A 17,884-nucleotide genomic window follows, 5' to 3' on the forward strand; every position below is an offset into this window, starting at 1 on the left:
TTGCGTTACTATCATATGAATGTTTAGTTGAAAAATGCCTACACGAAGGCTTCAATCATTATCAGTGCGGAAAAAAAAAGTTAATATCCGTTTATGAAAATGGGAAAACCTAATCTTTATAGAATAATTAAGAATAAAGATAAAATTCAATCACAATCCTTGTTCTGAAGGACGAGGAAAGCTCGATGAGGACGAGGTTTATCAGAATATCCTGAACTTGAACATTGATTGCTAACGTGGGTCAAGCAACTTCATAACAAAAACGTAACAAAAACGATTTCGCGAATGCTCGGTATTTAGTTAGGTAGTTTATTTTACAAGTGTCTACCCGACATTATTTTATTTAATAATCGCACCTTTATGACCGGTATTCTTACTTCTATTAATAGATAAAATGAGACATATATTTATTTATACCTGGATATTTGAGACTCTGGCTTAGTGGAATACCTCTATAAGTGAGACAAATTTGCAGGGTCTTTGATGTCTTACTTAACCAGGTTTCACTGTATAACGAAATATATACTGAAAATATCAGTCTCCAAAATGCGCACTCAAGAGTTCGCAGAGCGTACACTTACGCGGAATGTCATGAATAATCTGGCCGCTTGGTCGTCAGGTACTTTTGCTTAATTTTCTCGAACGCTATTTTTTTCTTGAAGGCTCGATTCAAAACATTAACAATTTTTAAATAAACATTATTTTTAAAATGTTAAATGTGGTACAAACTTTTTTATTTTCGTATAATTTTTATCTATTATCGAATTATGAATTTTTCTGGTTTTTCAACGTACTTAAATAATTTCAGTTCTATGTTCAAAATATTGAGATATGGTGGAGATGCATTATAATTTTGTTGTATATTTTTCTGAAAAAAATTTAAAATTGTGCTGCTGTTTTTATTTTTAGACGCTATAATCTGAAAATATTTCGCGTAAATTTCTTAATTGTAAATGGATAATTAAAACGGTAACCGTAAACGCCTTATTATCATGAATAATTTCAATACTATTAAATAAAAATATTTTATTTACGTCATTTTACTATATCATATAAAAAAAATTATTATTGTCGGAATTTGTGAATGGTTTTTTACCAGGATGCATATACTGTGTGTTTATTGTGTATGCTAGGTGCAGGCAAGCAGTTGGGCGGAGGCCTCCTATGAGTAGAAGCGTTTTACTATGGCCTCAATATATCTAATCATTCAAGATAAACTTATAAACGCATATAAATATTATCTTACGCTTCTTGATGACGAATAAAGTATGTTTGATTTCGTAATAATTCAAAATAAAATAAAGTTCAAAAACTATAACCATGACAAAATCAAGCTCATAAAAGTATGAAAACAAGAAAATATTTTCATCTGAAATTATTATGATAAGTAAAATCGTCATTACAGTCAGGGGATCTCTAAGATTAAACAGTTTTCCACGGGACGGAAAAGAGGTTCCCGACTGTAATGACAATTTTACTTATCATAACAATTTCAGATTAATATATTTTCTTGTTTTCATGCTTTTACTCAGTCTCACTCTTTACGTCCTGAGCACGCTATAAAACTTCAGCTTCATATCTCTTTTCGTTTTTGAGTTATCGTGTTCACAGACGGAGGGACAAACGGACAGACAACATCAATATTTTTAAGCGTTACAAATTTGGGACTAAACTCAATATACCTTGATATATTTCATACATGCATGGTTTAAAAAGTGACCACTAAAGGGCAGAAAATTGGTGGCACTGCAGTAGCAAAAGTGTAAGTTTTAAACGAAAGTAATAAGAGTAAGATAAAGATTTAAAAAAGTTGTTAGAGAAGGAGAGAGAAATTCGCATCAAACACCTTTTGCTACACAAGCTCTGGATACTTTTTTACTTTGACCCGTATTTAAGATGGTTTTCCTTTTCTTTACCTTCCATATATGTATATTTGTTCGGGTGGAATCTTCCAACTCTATTTTTATTTTGAGCGCCAAAATTTCTGTCTCTTTTTTAGTAAAATAAAAGCTTGTGATTTAAAAATTATTTTTAATTTTTATTCTTATTATTGTGACAAGGGACGTTAATGTTATTAAAAAATATGTTATCAACCCATTGCCTATGTGCTTTTGCAAATTTCTGTATTTCGAAAATGAAAATTATTTGATGGTATGTTTATGTAAGTTGATTTTCTTATTTTATCTCCTGTTTTATCATATTATTCTTAGTCCAGTTTTTTGTTCTATTAAACTATTAAATATTTTGTAGAAAATAACCAAGGCAAACTAAGGATTGATTTATAAGCTAGCTTTGGCCAACCTCAGATGGTCCAATCCAGCCCTATACCAATACTGGGTTAACCTCGATTATATCGTTACAATATATTTTCGATCGCGAGGATCTCATAATGATGAGAGAGAAGATACACTTGTGATCCAACGGTTTGCCACGAATTTAAGGGAGGTTTATTAAGCTCGAGTATGCGGGTTTTACGCCCACCATGTGATCTAAGCTTTGCGTTTAATGGGGTCTAGTTTGCACAGGCTTACTGAGCTTACTGCTTTTGTGATGTTCACTTAAATACTTGCCTTTACTTAACCAGGGTTGGTCATGCACTTAACAGGTTTCAGTGAGCATAGGTTTTTGGGCCTTCACAAAAACCATTTTTTTTTGTCTTTAAGCCTGTAATTTAGCCCACCAGAGGTTGGCCATGCCTGCCTGCAGGTTTTATGGTCATTACGTTAACCCTATGACTGAAACTCTCTAGCCGCTTAAAAGCCATAAACGCTGAATGCTAACGCTTTGTCGAATGTATATTTCTTTGGATTAGCATAATACTCTTTACCATGAACTTTTTCTGTTCCAAAAATAATTTTTATCTTCAACTTTGGTTATAATCTACCAACTCCACAGAATAAAATGTCAAATAAAGAGTGTTTTATTTGTTGACAATAAATAATAAATAACTAGATATTGTATTTATCTGATATTACCAATTCCACAGGATAAAATGTTAAATAGAGAATTTTTTTTTTTTTTGAAAATAAATAATAAATTATCGGATATTGTATTTATTTTATACTATATTATGTGGATGTTGTGGCATGTGGATACTTTATTTATCGAGTAACGTGTAGTCGAATATTTTTCCTATTTGATTTTTGAGTTGTGTCATTCGATCAAATGCTTCGAATATTTTATTTTTGGATCTCAAGTTACTGCTAACCTTGAGCCATTTGACTGGTATTGTAAAATCTACACTCTTCCTTACTCGGTGATCACTGACTAAAGCAACCAATCACATTCTTATCCAAAATTAAATTTTTTTTTTAACTTTTACTAACAACAAATAATATATGCGATTCACCTCACAGTTTCTTAAAATTTTTTGATACAGATTTTTTTGCATATTCGGTTTACCATTTTTATTTGTGTTTCTTAAACTACATTATTTTGAATAACAACATGCTAAAATACCAACCAATTTTAAACTAGAGGTGTCGTGGGACACTCGGTAGGTACTATGTTCCTATCTTATCTTCGTACGTTATAAATGTAGCGCTTATTTTTTTATTCTGATTTCCTTTAATTTTCTTGCTGATTTGAATGATTATGTACATTTTCAATTTTGCAAGATCATTTTGTGCTTTTTACTTCTATCTATATTTTTTTAAATATTCAGCGACTAGTTGTCTATTTGCTATCAAAAATAACACAATTCCAAAAATAAATGAAAATATACAGGATAAAAATAATTTGAAAAAAATAATTATTGTATTAGTAATTAATTATAGATTAGGTTTGTGGTACGCTACCTTGCAGGTTTAGTGTAATTAGTTTTTTTTAATTGTTTTTTCCCCTTTGGTACTGTTTGCATATCTGTACATTGGTAATTCTGAAAATTTAAAGTATTAATTTAAGAAGTCAAATACTTGTTTTATCGTTTAAAGAATTAAATATCATAGCTACTTTAACTACACTACTTTATATTTTATAAATTAATTGTAATATTAGTTAAAAAAGACATACTTCTGATTTAGTAACCAACCCAATATGTGCGTACATTACTCACAATTTGTTTGATCAGAATATGTAATATGAAATAACAAAAAATTTCCTTGTACTTACTTTAAATTATCTCTATTAGGTTTAACTTCTGAAAACGAAGAAGTTTTAGTTTACTAGGTAACCTACATGTCGGATGTTGGGGTCGTTTTTATTTGTTGCATTTTATTTGGTTTTACTTCCCAACCAGCAAACAATCATAACGTGCGATAAGGAACATAGTTACAAAAATTTGGTAGTTACTTAATTTTTTTAATAATTTTCAAAGGAACTGTATGGTTTATATTTGTAAAAATGTACATCTCAAAAAGAATACGAATGAAATACAATTAAAAACTGCAAATTTTCAAAGTGCATTCTTAAATAAATCTTTCCCTCAAAACGTAAGAGGTAGAAAGAAAATCTGAAGACAAAAATGTCGCAAAAAGACACTTTGATTGAGTTGTTATATAGAGCATGGGAGCAATAACCAAATTACACAAGGGACTATTCATTAAATTTTCGACTGGAAAATATTACTTCGTAAATTTTGCACATAGAGTAATTATCTTAATTATGCAAACTATCTATTCATGTCCCTACATTAGGACAGTGTATGCCCTTGACGCTGGTCAATAGAACATCTGTCCTATTTATAAAAAAAAAAAAAAACCTTTTTTTTCAAAAACACTGCATCCTATTTCATAAACTACTAAAGAATTTGACTCACAGTCAGTCACAGCACAGTCAGTACATACTTCAACAAGTCAACATAACAAGGTTTCAAATTCAGTTTTACAATAATAGCATTAATAATATTTAAAATACTTCTTCGGACATTAGAGAATAGTAAAAAAGGGCCTTCTTATACAAATTAAAACAAAACAACTGCATATTTTTGTTAAGAGAGAAAGCAAATAACATACCGTTCTGTTTACCATTTCAAATGCCTGTTATATTGTAAGTGTTAACATAGTTAGGCTTATCATCATTTTACTAGACAAATTTGTCTTTGTTTAATGTCGGTTTTCACTACACGGAGAGTTGAGGTTTTTGTTGAAAAGTAAAAACAAAAAAACTGACCCAAAACTGAAACTGTAATGGCTATTACATTGCCAGTCTTCAGATGGTTTGTAAAAAGTTGCGATTTTGTTTTTTCAAACTAGTTAAGTGGAAAACCGGCATAATTTTCAAATTTCCACTCCGTCTCAATATTTGTATTTCTCATGAAAATAAATACCACTATCTGGCTCACACTGACGATACATTGTCAAGATTTGTATGTTTATATAATCAAGATATCGATATCCTATATATTTTCTGCACCTCCACCGTTAAATACTTAAAACGTAAAGTATACTTATTAGTCCTATGACGGTATTCTATATTAAGTTTGCAATGAAATAAGCTAACATCATCAGTAAAAGTACTTCGTGCAATAAATCTTATATACGAACTAATAGAAGCAAGCGTATGATAAAAAAAATCGTTTTTATATTAATGCCGGAATATTATTTTGCAAAGTTGTTAGAAAAGGATCAGTTACACTAAAACTCACAGTTTGACGTAAATTAAAGATACTACTTGCTCTTTAGCAGAGGGACTTTAGTTCGTGATATATACTCTGCGTCACAAAATCTGCACACTTTAATTATCCACATTTATTAATCAGTAAAAGTTCTAAGGTTTTCTTGATAGGTATATCACATGTATATCACCATATAGTTATGCTGTATATATCACATGTATGACATTTCCTCTTTTACATTTGCTCAGTGCAGATTTTACCAAATCCAATAATTTCTGAAAAGACGCACATAAAGATGCTTAAATGATGGACTAATCTTGGATGTTGGCAAATTAATAGTTATCGAGATATTCAATCGTTTATTAAAAGAGGTAATTGTTTAGATATGCGATTGTGATTTATCGAAAAGCATTTTACTCTGGAATATTTGTGGCTTTAAATTAACAATACGCCAATATGTATTTCATAGTTAGACATTTCGTGGTTTAGCTAAAATAGGAAATAACACAGTCAGGAGGTGGCAGAGGCGCCAAATGCTTTACCTTTCATTTGACTGCAAATATATATGCTAATACGAAATACAGTAGAAAACATCAACAATTCTGTTTCGGAGAATGGTTTGTATGACACGGTTTGTAATACTGCAAAATACTCGATCATATGATAAAACGATCATATGGAAAAGAAATACTGTTTTCTGTTATAATAGAGGAGCCCAAGAGGGGATTTGTGTAGCAACTCGAGAGCGTCAGGTTAACATATGAAGGGTTTCATGAACCTTCCTTAGTACCTGTTGCAAATATTAGCCCTAAATATGGGGGATGGGCGTAAGGCAGACGATCAGATCAGTAAGAAAAAATTGCGATAGGTAAATTAACTCAAGCGCGCCTGATTAAGATATGATGAGTTAATTACATGCTTAAAAACATAGAAAATGTACATTTCAATAATCTGATTATTTAAGCGTGACGCAAGGAAATGGGAATATTGCAAAGTTGCGTTACCCGTAGTAACTCGAGCGCGATCAAATTTTTTTCAGATTATTGAAATATACATTTTTTAGCATGTAATTAACCCACCATATCTTAATCTGACGCACTCGAGTTAATTCTCCTATCGCAATTTCTTTTTTACTACTAAGCTGATCGTCTGCTCTGCGCGCTTCCCTCCATAGTTAAGGCTAATATTTGGTGGAGGTCCTAACGAAGGTCTAAGGAACCCTCCATATGTTAATCTGGCGCGCTCGAATTACTACACAAATACCTTCTGGGGCTCCCCTATTTTAATGTCGCAGATTACTGAATACTGAAAGTCAATAAACTGAGTACTGACTGGCAGTATTATCAAATATTCAAATTAATAGTAGATTCTATTTTGAGATTGTTTCTGCGACTCAATTATTTTTTTTTTAACAAGTTAATAATATCGATTTTCAATCTGTTCAATTTTCTGACATGTTATCAAATGTCTGGTAAGATATTTCTTTGTCTAAATTTTAATACCTCAAACATATAATGTAATGACGATGCTTAACACAAATACATATATAACGTTTATTCAAAAGCCAGAGTTTATGTTTTTCTTTTTATATAAATTTTATTTTCATCATATTTAATATAGATCGTAATAATTTTCTTTTTGATTTCAAGTGCAAACCTTGAAGTTATATGAGAAAAAGTATGCACGACAAGAGGACGAATAACTCAATATCACGCCAACCGGTTTCGATAATTCTTTTTTTAGTGAAAAATTAGTGTACTTCAGATACACTAAAAAAAAATGAAAACCGATTTCAAAAGAAAAACTTTTCCAAAACAAATTAATATGCACTCAAAAGTAAAATAATGTAGTTAAAATTATTGTTATTTTTGGAGTCGGTGTTAGCCAAGCTAATGTAGCAAACTGTTCTGTCAGAGTTGTTTCCGACTTCGGCTGACATCGACTCCAAAAATAACAATAATTTTAACTACATTATATTATCGTTATTTTTTTACTTTTAAATGCATATTAATTTGTTTTGGAAAAGTTTTTCTTTTGAAGTAGGTTTTCTTTTTGTTAAAAGTTTTTTTTATTTTCCCCTCTCCAGTAAATTATCTTGAAAACGAAAAAAAATATCGGTTCAACTGTTTGGGCGCCACGATGCCACAGACAGACAAGACACACAGGCACACACACATAGGTCAAACATATAACAACCCTTTTTTTGAATCGGAGGTTAAAAAGATAATTTAATTACAAACAGTATCTTTTTTGGATCGCCGAAAACACTATTTAGTAAACCTTAAATATAAAAAATTTTTTTTATATCTACCCTCATATTAAAAAGATAAAAATTTGTTTAGTTTTTGTTGGTGTGTGGAAGCTGGGGGTAAAATCTTTGGAACTACTATACCGATTTATAAGACCATAGTGATGTTTTGTGATTTAACCATCACATTCTTCCCAATATTCTAAGACATTTCTACAGGGACAATATTGCTTTCTCTCTCTTTATTACTCTCTGTTACTGTTACTAGCATAGAAAATAGGATGAAATCGCCAAAGAGTTTAGGTTATTTTTGTGTTTTTGGCTCCCTTTAGCGAATGGTGTATAACAATTACTTGCAACAACGTTCGACCACATTTTAATGTTTTCTGATTTACTCCTGATAACTGTGATTACGTCATCGGCGTATCCTAGCTTGTCAATTCGCCCACAATTAGTATATCTAAAATAAATTCATAACTCAAGATCACTCTGGTGGTGGAAATACCCCTTCTTGTCTTTTGTTAGTTGTCCATTGACGTTGACACCATTTATGAACGTGTTTATGTATTTGAGTGAGAAATCATTGACTCTACCCACTTAGCAGATGTGTTATCTCAGCCTTTATTCCTTACAGCTACTGTCAGCATATCGTACCCTGTGTAGTCAAAGGCACTTTCTATTCTCGGACCTGATGTAGTATATGGTTTGTTAACTTTGCTTTTCAAATATATTTAAAACCTTAATTATAGTTTTTGGTGGGAAGAAGGTTAGGTTAATTGGACGATAGTCCTTAGATTGTGAGCTTCTGTTTTTGTATAAACGTCATATTTTCAATACTTCAAAAACTTGGTGTGTATTCTCAAGCGGAAGATGCTCCAAAAATCTTGAACAAAATGGAGAGAAGTATATCGGGATCTTTCTACAAAAAAATTGCGTATGTAAGGTTCAAAAGTTGTATACAAGGTTCAAAAGAAGTCCAAGTTCGATGTACTACGACTATTTTTGGGAAGTTACTGTTTGCCCAATAGCTTTAACGTTTCTTTCTCTAGTAAAATTTCTAACCGAATGTTTATATCCTACCAATGACGTTAGCTTCTCCTTTGGATATTATTTTATAAAGAAAGCAGTTTTTCATTTATCCTACCATAGGACCTCTACCTACCTCTTACCTCCTTTTGCCTTTCCATCAGCAACGATTTTTAGAGATGATTGTGTTTCAAAATTACAATCGTTATGATAGTGACTTCGCTGGTGTAACTATCAGGATAGACAGTGATCATAGCAGATCACAAGTTGCTTAATTCCACTGTCAATGCTTTGCGATCAATGTAAGTAAATACATTTTTCTATTCGCAGGAATGCGGGCTTGGATTTATTATATTGTTAGTAAAAAACTCCAACTGGTTGAGTTTAACCAGAAAGTTACCGATTAAAATAACATAATTAAGGTGCACTTTCATTCAAATAAAAGCAACTATTAATATTTTAGACCCATAGAATAACGGACAAAGTTATGGCTTACGTGTTAGTTGCAGGTCAGTTCGGTTACAGCTCAGAAGTTGGTTTAATCTCTGGAAGCGGGTGCTCGCACAATGGACCTACAGAGTCCACTCGCCCGGAATTTGGAGACTGGAGTTTTTAAACAAATTCGTTTGGAGATTTCGTTTTACTTCCTTGTAAGTGTTTAAAATTTTTTGGTCTGTTAAGTTTCGTTTGTCGAACACACAGGGTAAGGAGATTATGCTCTTATCTTTCACTCAGCAGCTGCACGGTGCACATTTGCGTCTCTACATTCCTCTCTGTGTTATGGAGTGGTGCGCGCAACGCTTCTCTGCCACTCTCTATATTCGCGCTCAAAACTTAATGTCTATAATTTAAGTAACCATGGATGAGCCTTAGAATGTGGAGAAGGGATAACATTACGTTAAATTTCTAAAAGAACTTCGTTTCAGCTGGGTTGTTTAAAATGGAACACCTGGTAAAATTACCATAATTCTATTATATAATGCGTAGAATATTTAAATCACATTGTAGTTTAGTTTTAAAAGAATATAATTAGGAATTTATTTTATATATTTTTATCATTTTATATTTAATTTGGATGTGATTTACTACATATTTTTTTTCAAACGATGAATGAAACTTTCGAATGATTTGTTTTTATAATTTTTTATCTTGATAAATTTATTAATTTATTTTTTTCAAGTTCTTTAATTTATAAATTGTGTGGAATGTGTCGTTAAAAATTGTTTAATTAATAATAACATAAGATAAACCAAAATGCATTTTTTAACTATTTTCTAATAACTGGCATAATAACATACTACTGAATCAGTCGATTGTCTTTTGTTTTTAAGTTATTGCATCATTTTTTATTTTGGAACTTTATTCGTACCGTGCATGAGTTTCTCAACCATTTCCATGGTAATGAGACACTCCTTTATTAATATAATTTTATGGATGGACAAATAAGTCTATGGATTGTATATTTAGTTTACATTGAAAATTTAATAATATTTTATAAACAAATTTAAAGAAGTAATTATGTATTTACATTTAAAAAATATTATTACAATTAATAGTTATTTTTCAATAATATTATTTAACATTTACTACATCATTTACATGTAAACAATTTTTAAAAAAAAGTCACATTTTAAATAAAACGAATGATTTATTGCAAATTATATAAGATGACAGCGCGTAGATCAATTAAGTTATACCCTCCACCTACGATGATTAAGTTAAAAATATCTGATCTACGCTTGTTATTTCCGTTGCTCTAATATATTAGTCGAGTAATCAAAATTTCAGAGTTAATTCTGCGTTGGATTTAATATTTTCCCAGATGTTCTTCCATTTCGAATTTTTTCTTCCTACTTATTAATATAATTTCTCTAATAATATTTCTGTAAGTTTAATATTTTATAAATTTTTACGTATTCAAAGTTCTAAAATAAAAAATTCTATAATTTAAAACTAGACAAGCGGATAAGAGCTAATGAGCTTTTGCTAACACTGTTTTTCTGCATAGAATCAATTTAATCGTGGAACTAGAAACCTTTCACCCAAACCACCCTATAATTTAATACCTATTTTTCGTGTCGTAAAGGCGATGCCGTAACCCATTTGTTGGATTCAGGTTTATACATAATTTTTTTTTTTAATTAATTAAGAAAAATTAATATTTTTCGAGTACAAAAATATTAATCTTTCCAATATTTTTCATTTGTATTGTGATGATACTAATAAATTTATTTTTGGAGCTTCATTGTGTTTTATTAATAACCCGTAAAATAGAACAATTAAAAGAAGAACTGATAAGTTTTTTTTTTTTTATGCTCAAAACTAGATGGTTTTATGATTCGACCATGTCCAATTACAAAATATTTTGTGAGAATTTAAATAGATTTCATTAAATTCATCGTAGGTAATAATACCGACAAAATATAATCAGGAAATTACGAATAATTTACGACAATTTAAAATAAAATCATTTTACAAATGCATAAATTAACTATGATATTAAAAAATGTAATTAAAACAAAATAAACATTTAACGAAAAATTATTTTAAATATATATATGTAGTTTAAAAAATTGATTAGCCCGCGTTATCATACTACGCACGCACAATTTCCAGTAAGGATATCTACAATGTAAAATATGTAATAAGATGTATGTTACGCATCGCACGCATATTTCGTTGATATTTTCATAATCTTACACACAAACACACATACGCACACATCTAACACAAATTCTAGTCTATTTTAACAAAAGCAGTGAATGTGTGATGCGTTACATTCAGTTCGTAAGTTGCCGCGCCACGCTAGGTGAACTTCAGATCTGTGTGAAAGGAACGTCGCATAAAATACAAATACTTCATACATATATACATATACTTTTTATACTCCTTATCCACGATCAATTGCGTATATTTTATTGAAACGTCAAACGGAAATTGAGTTAGGACAATGAAAATAAGATTAAATTCAATTCCATATTTTCATTGATTTATTTTCCATTTTAATTCATGTGAATACCTTTTTTTTTACACATTTAATGAGAAAAACATCTGAGGTGATATTTTTCGGCGCGAGTTTTAAAAAAGGATAAATAATGTAGTGTTGTGACTGTGGATGATAGTTAAACACGATTTGCAGTAATAGCACAATGCTATTGGTGGATGTTAATAACTTGTTTTTAAACTATTATCATTGTTGTGTTTATAGTTGTTTAGTTATAAGAGCAAAAAAATATATTGTATTATGAAATGGAGAGAGATGAAGGTATTTATAGTATTTATTTTTTAAGTTTTTAACAATTAATATTTTTATTATTATTATTTTAATTTTATTTAAAAAATATTCTTCATAGAAGAACTGCGTACATTAAATGAATTTCCTCTTTAAGTAAACACACATAACTGAATGCACTTACATTTATCGAAAATTTTCACAAACTAATAGAGTTTATATCACTAAGGCTTCTTAATTCCGGAAAAATGATCAGATTATAAAATATGTAATAAAATTTATTGTTTAAAACCTACATGATAAAAATTTCAATTTTATCCAAATTATTAGATTTGTGTTTCATTTCTCTTCTTAAGATAATAACAACAAACGCAGCTAAAGCACTTAAAGGGACGTATAAATACTTAAATAAAAACGCATACTTACTTAATTAAAGTATTTATATATAAAAATTATAACGGAGGGCATTTTCCAAATCTATTAGGCACAATTGATAAATAATTGAAGAAAATTTTGCAAAATTTCATCATTGTTACAAAACCAATAGCTCATTTTTATTGAAGAGAAAATTCTTGCTAATAAATCAAAATGAATCAGTTTACAAATACTGAGTAAAAATTTTGTGATAAGTAAATTTCTTAGAAATATAAATTACTAAGAGTCAAATTCTAGAATTTAATAAAACTCATTCTATTTATGAGTCATATAATATTTCTCATTTTTTCAAGGGCTTCATTTTAAGGTAGTCCTTCCACTGCCTGAAAGTAAATTGGGCACTTTTTACACAAGGAAGCAATAAAATAAGTATTTGAATGTGTAGCAAGAAAATATTGTCTTAAATCAAAGTATGTACTTGTTGCCTGCCATATTAAGAACAAATTTTCCTACAAGTAATTTTTGTCAGTGAATTCAATTATATTAAAAAAAATTTCATGGTAAATATATATTTTAGTGCAAAAACAGAAATCTGAATATTAAATTTTCAGTTTTTGTCACTCCATCTAATCGATAACTGTTAGTAAAATTCAAGAAAAGTTGAAAGGGTCTTACTTTCTCGAGAAACTGTCAAAAATGTTATGTATGTTTGAAATTTCATTATTCGATAGACTTAAACTATTATAAAAAAAATTATTTTTCCTTGTAATCTAATATTTTTAATTAACATTGACGGCGAAAGGACCTCCTTCAACTAATAAATTTTATCCAATTACTTTGTTTTTGTATGTTTAACAACGATCTTTGTGACTTTTAAAGCTCTCATTCATTATTTCACAATGTAAAATAAATATAATACTAAAAGATTCAAAACATCTGGACATTTAAATGCATTATAAAATATTTCCGGAAGTATGAAATCCACAAGGAATTTTTTTTTATAATAAAAAAAATGTATGTTAAACATTTCCAAGGCGATAAAAGTTAATTAAAAATGTTTGTTACACCAAAAAAAAAAATAATAATAATAAAAATTAATTCATAGAGTTCTACTATTTTTTTATTATATTTATTTATCATCCCTTTAAACGGTATAAAAATTTAAATTACAATAATAATTTTAATTAAATTTGAGTTTCAGAAAATTTGAATATTTTTATATATTTTAATAGATAAATACTTTCTATGTAAATTTTATTCATTTTAATTTCTAAAAATTAGATTCTATTATTATTTAGTGTCTATTATTATTTTTGATATTTCCCGCAATAGGGTAGGGTGGACTAGTTTTTATATTTATTTATTTTTATTATGTTCATAGAAATAACTAAAAGTTTTGTTTTTCAAGGCTAGATGTCAAAAAATTTTATATGAAAAGTTGATTTGAAAACAATATTCTCATTATGGTATTATGAAAAGAGGTCACGCACATCAACATATATGTACCTATAATAAGATTATTTGTAATAAATAAAACTATGCCAATTCAACAATTGTGATTTGATTAAACTAGCTTTTTATACCATGTATATATGAAATATACATAGTATATTAAGTTTAGTCCAAAGTTTGTAACGCCTAAAAATATTCATGCTACGAAAAAAATTTTGGTATAGATGTTCATAGAATCACCTAATAAGTCCATTTCCGTTTGTCCGTCCGTCCGTCCGTCCATCCGTCTGTGGACACGATAACTCAAAAACGAAAAGAGATATCAAGATTAAATTTTTATAGCGTACTCAGGACCTAAAAACTGAGGTCAAGTTCGTAAATGAGCAATATGGGTCAATTGGGTCGTGGGTCCGTAGGACCCATCTTGTAAACCGTTAGAGATAGAACAAAAGTTTAAATGTAAAAAATGTTCCTTATCAAAAATTAAACAACTTTTATTTAAAACATTTTTTCGTAAACATCACTGTTTACCCACGAGGGCGCTTATTAGGTGCAAATTTTATAGTATTAATATGGGAATATCAGTGTGTGTGTAGCTATTTAAAAGTGGATATCTTTTTTTATTAACGTGACGTCAAAAAACAAACGATTGCTTCATCAACACTGTCTATACATGGTATTTCAACAATTTACTCAGTCAATTGTTTGTTTTCACTTGTTTTTGGTTAAAATTTATTTTTATTTAGGTCTTGTTTCTTTAATGTGGAGAAATTGTTAAAAATATTTCCAATAATAAAACAGTCATTATACACAGTGATGTATTTAGGTTTAAAACCGCCCTGGGCTATTTAAATTGACCGCCCTATTGACCTTTATAAAAGGATGCCTATGATGCTTATTTCAATTTTACTTATATACAGGGTGTCCCGTGACTCGAAGGGGCTAGTTTAAAATCGTATTCTTTGGACAATTTTAAATCGAAAATGCCTTATACAGGGTATTCCGTAAGAATGTATGTGTTCTTTGAACAATTCTAAGTCAAAAGTGTCTTTGGACTTTTGTCCAAAATGCAATAGTTAAGGAGTAATGGGCACTAGTGAATTTAACAAATAAAGTAAAAACTCGGTTGAGTAAGTTAATTTAATTAATAAAATTGTGTGGTATATCTAAGCCTATTTTGACGCTAGAAAGCTTTTGCTTTTGTATGAATAACTACTTTACTTAACAATGTCTTAACTTTATTGGTTAAATTTTATAGTGCTGATAACTCCTGAACTATTGGGTTTTGGACAAAAGTCCAACAGGCAGTTTCGACTTAAAATTGTTCGGAGAATACACTCTTAAGCTATGACCATCAAGTCACGGGACACCCTATATACTTTTGTCTAAAACCCAATAGTTAATTACTCTATTAAATTTAACTAATAAAGTAAAAATATTGTTGAGTAAAGTATTTTAATGTTTTATTAATTAAAAACTTTTGTATTGCTAACACAAATATAATTACAATTTTCGTTCATTTGTCCTCCCGCTGCCTCACAGCACATTATTGCTCTTCTAGTAATTGAAAACTAAGCTCTGTAAAGTATCTGTGTCTCATATGGATGCAGATATACGCTACTGTAGCTATATTCATATCAGAAGACCAGGATACTCTTCAGAGAGCTTCGTCTTGAATCACTAGAAATGCAGTAATTTATTGTAAGGCAGCGGGGGGGGGGCATTATGCACCAAAATTTTGATTACATTTGTGTTAGCAACATAAAAATTTTAAATAGTAAAATATTAAACTATTTTACTTAATAATAGGTATATTCTTTATTGGTTAAATTTGTTAATGCTCAAAACTCCTTAACTATTGGGTTTTGGACAAACGTTTACAAAGCACTTTCGACTTAAATCTGTCCAAAGAATACGCTCTTAAGCCATGTCCATCGAGTCATGGAACACCCTGTATATTATTTATTAAATAAGCAAAAAAATATCAATACACGTGCATTTAGTTAAATAAAACATTAATTGCTGAGTTAACATGTTTTTAAGATATAATTATAATACTAGCGGACCCGACAGACGTTGTCCTGTGCAAACGTAACTCCAGTTCAATAATACCTATACTATGCTTAGCCTTCCCGATAAACTCATGCCACTAAGCCCATTACGCTTAACATATCCCACTATATCCATCCCGATAAAACCATCTCGCTGTACCCAAATTTTCTCCTACCTTTTGGATAAGCCACGGCCTGATCTTGGACCTGAGTGGAGCCTTTGGTAGTGGAGCTCCGCTGCGTTCGCATATAGCTCTCATAAATACCTATTCGCAATACTTGAACAATAATAAATACAACCTCAATACTATTAAAAATACATAGTGCATAGTAGTTGTAATATAATGTAATATATGATTTATATGCGCTCCCACCATTTACAAAAACAGTTGTACTGTAATAGGAACTATATTTTGAGCCTACAGAAACACTCGAAAATATAAGCACTTATTTTCGAAATTTTTAAGATAAAACGCTTATAAACTTTTCATGTTATGAAACAAAAAGTATTTGTGTCGTTTCCAAAGTTTTACTTGAGCTATAGTTTAATTAGCCCTTACGTATTTACCCTCCAGATTACCTACCTAAATAGCAACTGAATGTCATAAATACATTTAAAATACTTAAAAACAATTATGATTATTTCAGCCGCCTTTTATAAGCTGGTAAATGTTTTGATAAGCCTTACGGTGGTAAATTTATAGCTTTGAGTTGTTAAATTTTGCGTTTTTAATAAGTAAATTCTATATTGAAGTGTTTTTAAAGTTATTATTATGTAACAAAGCTTATTTTCTAAAGAATAATTTGGAAAACTAATATTCATTAGTTAAAAACACGACAAATATTTTCCTGTAAAGAAAATTATAATAAGGGGCACTTGTTTTTCCAAAAAATACATTTAAAGTGATAAAATGAGTGACATTGGTGTGTTTAGGCATCGATATTTCAAAAACTATGGTATATATCGAAAAACATTACTTCTCTTAATTTTCTTCTAATTCTCCCAAGTTTTATCTGTTAATTATCCACTCTTAAAATTTGAAACGTCAGTCTCAAATATTTTCATACACTCATTTTTTTGGGAACGTCCTTAAGACTTAAGATAGCTTAAGACTCTTAGTTATGCATTCGCTATATGCAACTCTATACTTTTTCATAAGAAATCTCTGTTAAGATTCTCTTATAAAAAATAAATTTCATCTATTAGGTATAATAATTTGTTTAAAAGCTTCATTATAAATTCCAAATAAAAAAAAGGGTTGAATAACATTCTCTAGATATCCCTTTTTATTAAGAACAACTAAAAACAGTTATAAATAGAGAGGATTGAATGGCCCATATGGGAATCGTTCTTGTTTTCATAATAGTATACCTAGTTTTTTTTTTTTAACAAAACCCATATTTTTACAAGTAATGCATTTCTATTTATAGGATCGGTATGCATTATTTCCCATGACATTATTTGGTTGTAAGGTCACATAACGTACCTATTCACAATAATCGGATGCACAAAAAAAAAATTTAATGTATTTAATATAAGTTGTCTATGATATCAAATATCATTTGAATATATTTTCTTTAATAATTTCGGTATTGTGTAATTTTTTGTTTAATAAAGAAATTATTATTTATATATTCAACCGATTATTATTGGGTATTATTTTCTGATTTTATGTTAATTTTTATGTAAGTACATTAGATTTTATAAATTAAAAAGAAATTTATGGGTTAGATTTATTATTAAAAATTAAATGAAACGATTTTTTAAATAATACTTATGGATGGTTACACAAAAATTCAAACTAATAGTCACTGGCTGAGTTTTTATCATTCAAAGTACTTACATGCCCTAAAGCTATTATACCCTGTATATTTAGGCCTAAGTTTATAACGCTCAGAAATATTGGTGATACTACCAAAATTCATAAAATCACCTAATTAGTCCA

General features: G+C 29.4%; 1 long non-coding RNA gene across 1 annotated transcript; it reads right to left on the bottom strand.

Annotated features, from left to right (window-relative positions):
* Positions 1–6,506: 6,506 nt before the first annotated feature.
* LOC123291947 lies at positions 6,507–17,862 on the bottom strand. The gene is made up of 4 exons (XR_006534987.1): positions 17,852–17,862; positions 15,224–15,226; positions 14,574–14,579; positions 6,507–6,638 (listed from the first exon to the last, which is right to left on the bottom strand). It is a non-coding gene; the product is annotated as an uncharacterized LOC123291947 (long non-coding RNA).
* Between the last annotated feature and the right edge of the window lie 22 nt (positions 17,863–17,884).

This window comes from Chrysoperla carnea, chromosome 1, assembly GCF_905475395.1.
Source record: "Chrysoperla carnea chromosome 1, inChrCarn1.1, whole genome shotgun sequence".
NCBI lineage: Eukaryota > Metazoa > Arthropoda > Insecta > Neuroptera > Chrysopidae > Chrysoperla > Chrysoperla carnea.